This window comes from Medicago sativa, chromosome 3, assembly GCF_051527215.1.
Source record: "Medicago sativa cultivar Bolivia chromosome 3, Bolivia_mono, whole genome shotgun sequence".
Taxonomy (NCBI): domain Eukaryota; kingdom Viridiplantae; phylum Streptophyta; class Magnoliopsida; order Fabales; family Fabaceae; genus Medicago; species Medicago sativa.
In genome coordinates this window covers 6,870,029-6,884,948 of record NC_140751.1, presented here as the reverse complement: position 1 = coordinate 6,884,948, position 14,920 = coordinate 6,870,029, and the positions used below count along the sequence as shown (strand labels likewise).

Here is a 14,920-nt window from a genome sequence, read left to right as displayed (position 1 = left end):
AAGCAGAAGGGGTGAGATTCACATTCAATAATAATAAGCATATAATTCATCAAAAGAGTTTAACAACACATAACAACATCAATTCATCATTAGCAAATACTAATAAACAATGAGTCAAGTAGAGAATTTAACAACATAAACAACAACAATTAAATAATGTTAATGCTTCACATAATTTCTCAATAACAACTCATTAATTATCTCGACAACTTGACAACACGACGACAACACCGACAACTCGACATCAATGAACAATGCAACGACAACAACTTCAACTTGACAACTTAATATCAATGACAATGCAACGACAACAACTTCAACTTGACAACTTAATACGCATGTGGTACCATTCTAGGGCATAAGCCCTCATCGCTTTTGAGCATAAATATACTCCTAGGGCATGAGCCCTCGTCGCTATTGAGCAAAAGCTCCTAGGGCATGAGCCCACGTCTTTATTGAGCAAAAGCTCCTTGGGCATAAGCCCTCGTCTTTAATGATGATGCATGGACTCAACAACAATACTTTGATGACCAACAACTTCAATGACATTGACAAACTACTTACAACTTTAAAGACATTGACGACAACTATGGTAACGACAACGACAACGACTTCACATCATAATTTCATATTCATCAATCATAAACATCGTCATATAACATCGTGTTTAAACATCAACAATTCATCATATAACATCGTATTCAAACATCAACAATTCATCATATAACATCGTATTTAAACATTAACAATTCATCGTATAATATCGTATTTATACATCAACAATTCATCATGCATCTTTGTAAAAACATAATAAATTATCCACAACATATTTTCATGTCAAACCAAGGCTACTGGAAAGATATCACAATTATCAACAACTTTCATGTTTATACCAAAGACCAATTTAAAACAGAAACGTGTGAAAAAGACGCAAAAACATGAAACAGAGAATGTTGTCACCGTACAATTTTGCTAAGACCTCCTTGGAGTATTTTCATCATAACTCAAAAACTAAAAGTCATTTTCACGTCAAACCAAAACCACTGGAAAGCTAGCAAAATTATCTAAAACTTTCATGTTTACACCAAAGGCCAATTCTGTACCGATCAATACCAGTTTTCATTTCAATTTCGAAAAAGTTGTGCAGAAAGTCCATACAAATTCACTGTGACCTACATGCAGTAATTTGACCATAACTCAAGTTCTATAAATCTTTTTGACGTCATACCAACGACATTAGAAAGCTAACATTCACAATCAACAACAACATAACATAAATCATCAATTGAGCATAATTCATCAAGTATCCAAATACATATACCAAGAGCATGCAATTTCATCATAATTAATTTGCAATTCAAAGCCTAACTTCTTTTCAAAACCCTAACTTCTCTAATCATCAAAATAAAACAACAACAACAAACATGTTAAACCCTATTTCATAAATATAAACCCATTATTAGAGAAGTGAATCCCACCTTTACCTTAGATTGATTGATTGCAAGGATTCTACAGACTTCTCTTCTCCGGTTCTTCTCTTTCTCCCAAAAACAGTTTGCACGTAATCCTTATTTTCTAACTCTGACTCTCCTCTTTATATATACCTTAAACTATTTATTTTCTCTTAATTCCAATTCTGCCCCAAAGCCTCGTTATTCTAAATAATATATTTTTCCACTAAAGGAGGGCATTACAATAATTCTACCCAATCTCTTGACCTAGAATTCTCCCCGCAAGTGACAACCCCTTAATCTCTTAAGTGAATTCGAAATCGTTGGAGGTATTAAAAGAACGTTAATCCATGAGTCATAACCTAATAATGATCTATCTCTAGCTTGATTACTTAGGTTAAACCTATTAACTAGTTCAGAGTTAAAAGTCAGGGTTAGTGGTCATTCAATCTCTATGATCAATTTGCATATTCATAAAGCTAGGGTTAGTAGTCAATGATAAACATACAAAAAGCATTAAACACAACATAATATGAATAAAGACTAAACTTTCATTGAAATTCAAAGGAGTTCAACAAATTAGGGTTCCCATAGGATTAAATCAGATTCATCTCAGGATTAACCACAAAAGAATTAGTTACTCATAGCTAAAGTATAAGCTAACTAACATAAGAAGAAGGATTCATACATGTAATGGATGATTGACTATTAGTTTTGATGGTTGCCCACCAGATCTCCAAAGTCTCTGCTCCAAAATATTCCTTTCGGTCTCAAAAATCGCGAACCCTTAATTTGAAAACGCACTTTTCAATTTATAAGCTGGTAAAAATCGGCCACCGTGCTCCAAAATCGGTGGCCGAACTCAAAATTTTGTGCTGCCATAGAAAGTAAAATCGGCGGTCGATTTATACCATTCCGGGGCCGATTTTTCCAGTAACAATATTGCTCAAACTGGCAGCAAATCGGTGGCCGAATTCAAGCATTCGGTGGCCGATTTCCAGTTTCAAAACTTCAATTTCCTGTTCTTTTGTGGCTTGCAGCTCCATGAATCATAATGAATGTCATCAAAATTTCATGAAAAATGTCTAATAAACTGGTAATGACAGAGTGTCATCACAACCCCAAACTTGCATCGTTACTTGTCCTCAAGGAACCAAATTAAAATGAAAAATAACAGTAAAGTAACACTTACCCCTCCAATGATCATGTCAAAAGTTCATCTCCCTTGTTAGCAAATGATGAGCTAACTTGCTTGGTAACACATCCATTCCACAACTTTTCGCAACAAAATTGAATATAACAGGGTTCACTCAGTCGACATGTAGAACTATTATATTACCAAAACTTGAAAAATTTCTAAGAATCAATCAAAGTCAATATTATGTACACACTTTTAAGGACTTTTCAGGTTATAACGGGGCTTAGGTTAGAGGTGGGAAAATTTTGAAAGTAGGTTTAACAAAAATAAAGGAGTTAGACATCATCCTACGGATCTAAAATACCCACACACCATAACACCATATCACAATTAAATTCGGGGACTAGAGAGAACTATTAATAACTTGAACAACTGATCACTTGTCTTGAAGCTTTTTTTTTTTTTTTGAGCTGCAAATTTGACAATTCAGCTTATTTTTATCATGCTTATTCTCTTTTTTCAGCAATGATCTTTTTCTTTCTCTAGTACTCCTACCCCAAACTTAGAATGTTGCAAGTTCCAAAAGCAACCCAAACTTGAACTTTTCAAATATAGCACACATAAACATGCCTAACTCCAACAAAATTTTGGGTACATTTCTAAGGTCTCTAGACTTGTAATGTGGTTAGTCACCGAAACAAGGGGTCTAAATCCTAATGGCTCAACTTGGTTTAAACAAAGGATAATTCAATATAAACAAAGGTGGGCTACAAAGGCTCAAGGTACAAGCAATTTGCCTTAGTGTGTACAATATATGACCAATCAATTACAAAGAAAATCGCAAATCTCAGAAATAGAACCTACATGAAAACACTCGTATTTGTAAAAATTGAAAAATAAATTTAGGTCATAACCTTACAAGCTGAGGTTTCTGGAAGTTGTGGCTACCTAAGCATCTTTCCTGCCGTACACTTCTCTTATAGAATCATGCAAGCACTACCTCCTTTGAACTTTTGACAGACCGTTGATGAAGTCTTTGTTACTGAAATGATAAATTTCAAGAAAAGTAAATTCATTAATAATAAACAAGTTCAGATGCATAAAAAAATAGGGGAATCATTAAATTACAAACCAGACACTTCTCAAGTTGACTCCATACAAAAGTTCATACCAAAGAAAATAACAGAAACAAATAACATAAGCAAAAACTGAAAGTGATAAAAATAGTAATATCTGGGATAGACAAGGTGCCCAAATCACTGTTGTGCTCCTGATGACCCTCCTTGTCCTGTAGGTGGGAACAGATAATACTGAGGATGTGCCCTATCACTAGCCTGCTGCTCTCCCTGAATCTGATAATATTCAGCTCTGATGCGTTCCTCTCTATGAACTCCTCTCTGTCTCTCCTCCGCAAAGTAGTTTTCCATGTCATGCGGGCTAGCAAACCTCTCATAAGCATTCATCCTTGCATGAGGACTCTGACGGTAAAGCTCAGCTGCCTCACATAAAGGTTGCGGGAATGCTGGTGGTGGCATCCGATCTCTAGAAGAGATATCTTGGGCCCATTTAGCCTGCAAGGATGTAAAGGTTTAGAGATAAGAGCTTTATACCTATCCTTTTGCTTGTTATCTTGAAGAGGATGCCATGATACTTTGCTGGTGCTTTCTTCTTTGCCTGAGGTCCTCCTGAAGATCTTGCTACTTCCTTTCCACTTCTCTTTGAAGCCATTTACCTTGACCTTGTTTTGACTTTGTGTGGTTTTGGTGAAGGTTAGGGTTTGGAAAGATATTTGGTGGAAAATGTTGGTTTAGTTATGGTGTTAAGGTTAAAGTAAGGTTTATGAGTTTAGTTGTGGAGATTGGTGAAGAATTTGTGGTTTTTGGGTTAGGTAATGAGGGTTACGAATTTGGTGATTTTTGGTTTGGGTGGATGAAAGTTGTTTTTGATTGGTGGGTTTTGTTTAGAATGATGTTTGGAATTGATTGGGTGAAGAAATTGTGTGATTTGGTGAAGATTTGATGGAGATATGAAGGTTGTTGGTTATGGAGGTTTTAGAGAGAAGTTTGAATGTAGAGAGATGTTTGTGTTGGAAAATGAAGGAAGAAAAGGAAAATTTTGATGTGTATTAGGGGCCAGGAATCGCACACGGCCGTGCCAACTGGGGGCATGGGTCGTGCCAACCTTCTGGTGTTTTGGCTCTTTGGTTTGGCATGATCAGGCACGGCCGTGCCAGTGGGAGCACGGGCCGTGCCAAGGTTCTGGACATAGGGGCTTCAAAAAATTTCATATTTCTTGAATCATACTTGGACAATTACCTACAAAACAACTTAAAACAACCAAAAACAAACAAAATAAAAGCAGATAAATGCGTGGGTTGCCTCCCATGAAGCGCTCTTTTAGAGTCATTAGCTTGACGGTTAGAAAGTGTCCTTAGAAAGGATCAAAGAGATCATATTGTGTAGATGACGCTATGAAACGTTCTTTCACATCGTGATCCTTAATCATGCAACAAGAATAAAGAGCGGGACCTTTCATAACATTTTCCAACTCAAATCCCACCATTTTATCACTCACTTGAAAAATAATCCTACCCTTTTTAACATCAATAATAGCTCCCGCAGTAGCGAGGAAGGGTCTTCCTAGGATTATAAGGACGTAATCGTCCTCTTCAATGTCAACTACTACAAAATCAGCCAGGATGTATATCCCTTCTATCTTAACAGGTATGTCCTCAACAAATCCGACTAGTTTTATAATAGAACGATCAGCTAACTTCGAGACCAACTTGGTAGGTTTCAATTCTCTTATCCATATCCTCTTAAAGAGGGACAAAGGCAACAAGCTAACACTAGCTCCTAAGTCACACAAGGCTTTGTCAAAGGTCTCACTCCCAATCATACAAGGGATGACAAAACTACCTGGATCTCTAAGCTTTGGAGGAGCCTTCTGAATGATTTCACTACTTTCCCTAGTCAAAGCTATTGTCTCATTATGCTCTATAGTCTTTTTCTTTGAAAAAATTTCCTTTAAAAACTTAGCATATAGAGGCATCCGAGACAAAGCTTCCGCAAAAGGAATTTTAATTCAAATGTTCCTAAGTATGTTGACAAATTTATTAAATTGAGCCTCCAAGTTAAGCTTGGCAAGTTTTAATGGGGAAGAAGCTTTGGTCTTATCAAGCGGGTTCTTAGTTTATGATGACACTAGGTCATATAGCATATTTTGTTATTGATTTCTATGTAATTTTAGTAGAGTTCAGGTGATTATGCATGAGTTTTTGAGCTACAGAAGGTGTATTTCACATGTACAAGCAAAGGAGACATCGTACTACGATTTCTGGGCATCATACTACGATTTTGGATGTTTTGGAGTCATTTTGGTACTGGAAAAATCGTACTACGATGCTTTCAATCGTACTACGATGTAAAAAGTCAATGAGCCATCATATTACGACGCTTTCCATCGTACTGCGATGTAAAAAGTCACTGAGCCATCGTACTACGACGCTTTCCATCGTACTACGATGTAAAAAGTCACTGAACCATCGTACTACGACGCTTTCCATCGTACTGCGATGTAAAAAGTCACAGCATTATTTACATAAAAGCCCAGCTGCACACGAGGGTGAAGGAGCGAAATTTTGGGGAAAGAAACAGACTTTTGGAGCAAGAACCATGGATAGAAGGTTGGAGACCATCAAAACTCACATCCGGTAACCAATTTCATGTAATGAATCCTTCTTTCATATTAGTTATTTATGCTTTAGCCATGAATAGCTAGATCCTTTGTGATTAGGTCAAGAGATGATTATGTTCTAGCTCATGTTTATGTAACCTGTAAATCTTAATTGTTATGAATGTTATTCTAGTTTATTCAGTATAAATTGTTCTTAATGCTTTTATGATTCTGACCCAATATAATTGATTCTAGAGTTTATATGACTACTGACACTAGCGTGTAACTCTGACATATTTATACTGTTCAATCTAACGGACAATCTAGGGATGGAGCGTTGTTAGGTTGTGATAATTGAATTAACGGACTTAAAACCTTTGATGATTATAGGTTCACCTAAGGGATTAGGGAATTATAATTATAAAAGAGGGCTTAGGATCAAGGGATTGACCTAAGCTATTTTGTTAATTTGTCTTGAACTGAATATTATTCGTAAAATTAAGAAACAGGTTGCTAAAATGAGTGATGAACAGATGAGTTGATTGACCTAGTCATCTCTCCATATTATTTCTTAAACCAATTTTTCCTTAACCATTTTATTTACATTTGCAAACCAAATCTATTGCCTCAGTGCACCCCCCCATTTTACATACATCCTTAATAATAATGTTACTACCGAGTAGAAGTTGAAACAGTCTCTGTGGATACGAATCTTATAAATTTTATTACTTCGATGCATTTTTAGTACACTTGATAAAAGTCTATCAAGTTTTTGGCGCCGTTGCCGGGGACTGTTGAATCATTTCAGCTTGGAAATTTCGTTATTGTTTAGGATTTCTGTCATTTTCATTTTTTGTGTATATAGTAAAAAAAAAATTGAAAAAAAAATATGTTCTGATTTATGCTCTTCATGTTTACATTATTGAACTCTGCTGCTAAAAAGTTTATCCGAGTTTTGCAGCTATGATAGACAGGTTAGTAGACAGGTTACGCCTTTATGACACAGAGGAGATTGTTACGTTGGAGTATGAAAATCATTTGCTTTCTTGGAAGATAGAACAACGGGACAATCAAATCTCAAGATTAAATGCGAGATGTGCTCATGAGGCGAATCTTCAGGGTACAAAATGGGAAGGGCTGAAAGAGCATATCAACATGGATTACAACACTCAGCTTCAAAATATTTTAGATGATTTCTTGGGATTAAATCAAGATTCATTTGAGAAATTTGAAGTTCAGTGTAGTGATCTTGTTGAGAAAGCATATGAGTCTCAGCAAAAGTGGGTTGAGATGGAGACTGACCATCAGGGTACTGTAGTGGACGACAGTCCACAAGTGATGAGTGTTGGTCTCTACCTGAAGTCTCAGCAAATGGGATCTGAGGAACTCACTCATGTGCAACTGAATCCATACCCTTCTTTAAGGTGGGAGAGCTTGATTTCCAAAGGATTCACTGTGAGCTCATGGGAGAATCTGTTGCTTTATATGAAGTTCATGAAATTCCTACCAAACAAGAGAAAGAAGAAGGGTGATATATTCTTTCTTTCATATTTGCCACCCTAACAGTGGTTGAGGCGTCAAGCTCAATGACGTAAAAGAAAGCGCTTGATGGGAGGCAACCCATAATATTTTCTACTTTCGTTTATTTGGCTGGTATTTCTTTTCAAAAAAAAAAAAATATGTGTGTGACTGCTGCTAGTGTTATGAATTCTGTATTCCCCTATGTTTTGTAATTGCATCTGCACTTGTTTATTATTAATGAATTTGCTTTTTTCTTGAATTTTACCAGTCTAGTAGCATGTGTTCTTCAATGGTTTATCAAAAGTTCAAGGAGGTAGAGCTTGCATGAGGTTCCTTTGTTGAAGTGTACGGCAGTGTGAATTTTGACAACTTCCATAAACCTCAGCTAGTAAGTTTCAAAGCCAAATCTTTGTTTTTCAATTTTCACAAAATATGAGTGATCCATGCTAATACTATTTCTGAGACTTGCGAATTTTCTTTATGTCAATGGGTTACGTTGCTTACACACTAAGGCAAAGTGCTTGTACCTTGAGCCTTTGAAGCCTACCTGTTGCATTGAATTTTTCCCATTTTTAAGCCAACTTTGAGCCAGTAGGTTAGACCCTGTTGTTTCGGTGACAAACCACATTTTAAGCCTAGAGACATTAGGATTTTAACCCAATTTTTGGAGTTAGGCATTTGTGATGTGGTTGTAAAAAGTCTAAGTTTGGGGTTGCTCATGGGATAGCAACATTTTAAGTTTGGGGTGAGGGATATAGAGAACATGAGTAAATAGATCACATTGTCTCAATTCAAAAAAAAAAAAAAATTTATAAAGAAAAAAAAATGTTTCAACAAGTTGATACTAGGGCTGGCAATAAACCAAACCAACTCGAATATAGTTCGGAATTCGACTCGACAATTCACTCGTTGAACTTGGTTCATGAACCAAATGAGCTGAACTTGAGCTGAAAATAAAGCTCGTTAAATAAGTGAGCCGAACTTGAGCTATATGTAGTTCGACTCGATTGGTTCATGAGCTGGCTCGATAATATATGTGTGTATATTAAATAATAAATTACACACCAACATAAAAAAGAAACATGCCCAACAACTAACAATAACAAAATAAGAGTAGTCTCTTTTAATAATAAAAAATGGTGAGAAAAAGTTCCACATTGAAAGTTAAGCATTGTCAATATGCTTTCCCAGAAGTTAAAATAGTCCCACATCGGTGGGTTTAAAATAATAGAGCTGAGCTTACCTATATAAAAAAGACGGAACTTCATTATACTAACATTCAACAGTAGCGTGTGGTACTTTACCTGTAAAGCGCTATTTTACCTTTGAGTACAAAGTAAATAATTTTTTGTTTTTGTATTCGGCACAAATTTATGTATTATAATTTGTGCTATTTTAATATTTACATTTTTAAAAAATTGAAAGCTCAAACTAAAAATGGGCATTGTAGTTATTATTTGATTTGACGAAGTGAACCTAACGAGTCGAGCCGAGCTGTTCGTGAACTTTAAACGAGCCGAACTCGAGCTTAACAAAAGGTTCGTATCGAACTCGAGTCGAGTTTCGAGCCGAACCAATCCTTATCGAGTCGAATCGAGCTCAGACAAGTTCGACTCGGCTCGACTCATTTCCAGCCCTAGTTGATACACAAAAATATAGATATCAACTCAAAAAAAAAATTGTGAAATAAACTGAGACATATCTTGTAAATTTAGTGATCTGAAATCTCTGTGGTGTTTTCTAACTCTCAGATTAGTGCATATAATGTCAAGTTGTGGGTGATCATTGTCAGAGTAAGTAGGAAATGCTTAACTCCAAATTGTCATGTTTAAGCCTATTTCCCAAATTGTCTCACCTTTAACCTTAGCCCCGTTACACCCGAAAAGTCCTTAAATGTGTGTATGGCAACGTAACTTTGATTGATGTTTAGAAGCTTTTCAAGTTTTGGTAATATAGTGATTAGTATGTCGACTGTGTGAACCTTTTCAATGATGTTGCGTGAAGTTGTGGAGTGAAGGTTTTGGCAAGCAAGTTAGTCCACTAATGCTAACTAGAAGATGAACTTTTGATTTACCATTGATGAGTAAGTGCTATTTTACTGTTAATTTTCATTTTAAAGTAAGTTTCTTGAGGACAAGTAACGATGTAAGTTTGGGGTTGTGATGACACTAGGTCATATAGCATATTTTGTTATTGATTTCTATGTAATTTTAGTAGAGTTCAGGTGATTATGCATGAGTTTTTGAGCTACAGAAGGTGTATTTCACATGTACAAGCAAAGGAGACATCGTACTACGATTTCTGGGCATCATACTACGATTTTGGATGTTTTGGAGTCATTTTGGTACTGGAAAAATCGTACTACGATGCTTTCAATCGTACTACGATGTAAAAAGTCAATGAGCCATCATATTACGACGCTTTCCATCGTACTGCGATGTAAAAAGTCACTGAGCCATCGTACTACGACGCTTTCCATCGTACTACGATGTAAAAAGTCACTGAACCATCGTACTACGACGCTTTCCATCGTACTGCGATGTAAAAAGTCACAGCATTATTTACATAAAAGCCCAGCTGCACACGAGGGTGAAGGAGCGAAATTTTGGGGAAAGAAACAGACTTTTGGAGCAAGAACCATGGATAGAAGGTTGGAGACCATCAAAACTCACATCCGGTAACCAATTTCATGTAATGAATCCTTCTTTCATATTAGTTATTTATGCTTTAGCCATGAATAGCTAGATCCTTTGTGATTAGGTCAAGAGATGATTATGTTATAGCTCATGTTTATGTAACCTGTAAATCTTAATTGTTATGAATGTTATTCTAGTTTATTTAGTATAAATTGTTCTTAATGCTTTTATGATTCTGACCCAATATAATTGATTCTAGAGTTTATATGACTACTGACACTAGCGTGTAACTCTGACATATTTATACTGTTCAATCTAACGGACAATCTAGGGATGGAGCGTTGTTAGGTTGTGATAATTGAATTAACGGACTTAAAACCTTTGATGATTATAGGTTCACCTAAGGGATTAGGGAATTATAATTATAAAAGAGGGCTTAGGATCAAGGGATTGACCTAAGCTATTTTGTTAATTTGTCTTGAACTGAATATTATTCGTAAAATTAAGAAACAGGTTGCTAAAATGAGTGATGAACAGATGAATTGATTGACCTAGTCATCTCTCCATATTATTTCTTAAACCAATTTTTCCTTAACCATTTTATTTACATTTGCAAACCAAATCTATTGCCTCAGTGCACCCCCCATTTTACATACATCCTTAATAATAACGTTACTACCGAGTAGAAGTTGAAACAGTCTCTGTGGATACGAATCTTATAAATTTTATTACTTCGATGCATTTTTAGTACACTTGCTAAAAGTCTATCAGTTTCTATCACAGTTTTCTCACATAAAAGCTTAACACTCTCTCCCTCAATGTTTCTAGCCTTAACAATGGTCTCTCCTAACTTACTACCCCCAAAAGAAATAACATTAACATGGGCTTTGGGGTTGGCTTCGGTTTGACCAGGAAAGACTCCCGGTGTTTGAGAAGAGGTCGCCAATTGTTGGGCCACTTGGGAGATTTGGGTCTCAAGCATTTTAGTGTGGGTAGCAATAGAATCTACTTTGGTATTGAGTTTGGAAAGAGAATCATTCAGAAAGCCGGTTTGGGTTTTGAGCTCTTAAAGCTGTTTAGATTGGTTCATGACATAGTTTTCCATTAAAATTTTCAAATTTGATTTCTGAACGACTCTCTGGTTGATTGCATAGCCAGGTGGTGCTACTTGTCCATAGGAATTTTGAGGATTTTTATAAAAGTTTTGGTTTTGCCTCATTCATTGGTTGTATTGAACATAGTTCATTTGCTCAACACCATTAGTAGCACTATCTAGTTGGCAATCAACACCAATATGACTAAATATACCACAAATTTCACAAGGAGGAGATACAGGCGCAGATGTGATAGCACTAACATTTAGTTTTTCAATTTTTTGGGTTAGTGCATCAATCTCAGCAGCAAGATGATCATAGTTAGAGACTTCGTACATACCTGCCTCTTTTTTAGAGGGTGAAGAATTGGTGATGGCCCTCTCATCGGTCCATTTGTAGTGATTTTAAGCCATGTCTTCAATCAAAGCATATGCTGCTGTATAATTCTTGTTCCTTAAAGCTCCGCCTACAGCTGCATCAACAATCATCTTAGTGGTATATGATAAGCCATTATAAAAAATGTGGACTATGAGCCACTTCTCTAAACCATGGTGGGGACAAAGTATAAGCATTTCTTTGAAACGCTCCCACGCATGATAAAGAGACTCCCCATCTTTTTGATTGAACCGTGTGATTTGGTTTCTTAGTTTAGCTGTTTTAGAGGGGGGAAAGAACCGGGCAAGGAATGCTTGCCTCATTTGATCCCATGAAGTGATGGAACCAACTTCTAGAGAATGGAACCAAGCGCTAGCTTTATCCCTTAAGGAAAAGGGAAAAAGATGAAGTCTTACGGCTTCTTGATTTTCTTTCAAGGTTCCGCTGATTCTTAGAAAAATAGAGATGTGTAGATTTGGATCCTCAGCGGGCGATCCAGAAAACTGATTTTGTTGCACCAAGTTAAGTAGGGCATGCTTGATTTCAAAGTTGTTACACTCAACCGTCGGGTACACAATAATATCTTGTGGCTCATCCGTAGATGGTGTTGCATACTCTTTGAGAGTGCGTTCAGCCATAGCGGTATTATTTCGTGCGTCTCTTTTTCTCTTATGTAAAAACCTTTCGATCTCGGGAACGAATTCAACAAGACTTCTAGTTTTTCGCATAAAAAATTGAGAACCCAAGAAGTTAACGGTAAAAGAAAGAAAGAAAGAAGTAGAAATAAAAGAGAAAAAGAAAAAGAAAAATTCTAATCATTAAGAAAAAGCTAATCAAATTAGTTAACTCCCCGGCAAGGGCGCCAAAAACTAGATGGGATAAAACCGCAAGTGCACGGTTCTACCGATGTAGTAATAAAAAGAGTATCGTTCCGACAGGGAGTTGTTCAATTCAATTAACTTTAGTTCATGATTAGAAGAGATTAAATTGCAAAGTTGGGCTTTTTAAACGATTGCAAGAAAATATAATAATAAAAGAGAGCCTTGGGATTATTGGTCCATCATGGTGACAAACCCTTCACAAACCAAACCTTTAAACTTATAACTTTATGTTAGACCTAATTTCTAAAGACAAGTTTCTCTTTGGCCTATCACATCTCCTTTCGGTCTTAGTGAGTGTGTTCCTCTAGCAACCACACCTATTTTCATGGTTGATTGCCTTTGGAATCCTTGAAGCTCGAAACTTTATGTGTCTCAAGGTTTGCTAGACTATTTTCATGTTTCGCAATCCTTGTATAAATTCACTTTCATTTTATGAATTGATAATTGAGATGATGAATTAACAATTATCAAACCCTTCACTTTCGCTTCTACAGTTTGATAATGGTTAGTTCATGTTAAAACAGTGAATTTAGATTGGAAATTAGGGTTACATAAAATTAAGGTTTATGGGCTTGGTTTGATTAGGATTATGTCATTAGACTTATCCAACAATCCCAAGACAAAATAAGTCTACTCACTCATGTTCATCGTAGACATGGAGCAGAATAGAAAAAGCATAAATAAAATAACAAGAAAGTAAAGAAATAAAGAAAGAACTTTTATTAAGAAAGACAATTGTCACTTATTGAATTCCAAGAACAAAAGATGCATTTGTTGTGATAGCTAGCTACTCTATTTATAGTCTTATGTCGACTTAAAACCTAAGCAACTATTCAGTAGAATGTTCCACAAGAAACCACGGGCTTTTAGGTCAAAACAGGCAGCTTGTACATGAAGCAAAAGAAGCAAAAGAGGCTCTGGGAGGTGGCACGGCCGTGCCAGTTGGTGGCACTGGCCGTGCCAAGCTTCTGACTTGGGGAGATGATATTTTCGTCTTAAATCTTCGTATTTTTCACCTGAATCATCTCCTAATCCTCTTTCTTTTGCTCCAAGACTCAATCTATCAAATATTCGTTCCTGAAATATAATAATATGCAATTGAAGTAAAATAGTTATAAAAGGAAATAATATTTAAATAAAATAAAGTTAAATCTAAATAAAACAAAACCAAATATTATATAAAAACTACTAATTAATGACTCATCACAAACCTACACTTAAGAAAAAAATCACTAATATAAGTAATTATACAACTTTGATATAGGTGATGAATTAAGCATCAAGTTAATCTATACTATGAAGGTGATTGAATCAATAAGCTCTTGAAAATAGGTTTAAGAATTTATTCATTCACAAAGCATGCAGCAATTAACCTAATTCACCATAATCATATACCTCAAATTAATTTGCAGAAATTTAAAGAGTAAGGGAAAAAAGAACACTGAGATTTATAGTGGTTCCCCTTTCTCGTCCCCACTAAGGTAATATCCACTCTTCGTAGAAGAAAACGCCTCTTTTATGGACTTCCACTATGTTGTTGAAAATCTTTACAAGTGTATGACTACAAAGATTCCTTCGATTTCTAATCTTTTATAGTAAGAAATCACAAAACGAATACAGTCTTCAAGCTCTCTTGAAATCAGACAATCCACAAGATCTTCGAACCTCAAGCTTGCATGCAATCCTTCGATCTTCTATTCTGAGAAGTATTCTTTTTTACGCCTCTACTTCGATCCCCTCGAACCTTGAATCTTTGAGAAACAACCCCCACAATAAATGAATCAAAACTTATGATCAGGACACCCGATACAGGAAATTAATCGAATCAATTGTTGCTCAACACAAATTTGAATTGAATCAAAAGACACAAAACTTGCGATCAGGACACTTGAGATATCAAATGAATCGAATCCAAGGTTTCTCAACATAACTTTGAATCGAATCAAAAGACATTAAATCATAAAATCTTGAGAAAACTTGAAACCCAAGGATCAACACAATTGTAGACGATTTTGAGATATTGATTAACTAAGGTGCTTTTACATACTAAGTAATTACTTGTAAGCCAATATAAACCAAATGTTGATGTTGTTAACTCAGCTCCTCCTAAAACTTAGCATACAAGCAAAAGAACCAGACAAACATTACA

The 14,920-nt window shown here is 35.8% G+C and overlaps 1 non-coding gene and 1 pseudogene across 1 annotated transcript; one reads left to right on the top strand and one right to left on the bottom strand.

Annotated features, from left to right (window-relative positions):
- Positions 1 to 5,019: 5,019 nt before the first annotated feature.
- On the bottom strand, positions 5,020 to 13,419 carry LOC146935288 (uncharacterized; annotated as a pseudogene).
- LOC146935289 (small nucleolar RNA R71) lies at positions 12,059 to 12,165 on the top strand. The gene has a single exon (XR_015033671.1). It is a non-coding gene; the product is annotated as a small nucleolar RNA R71 (small nucleolar RNA).
- Positions 13,420 to 14,920: the final 1,501 nt, after the last annotated feature.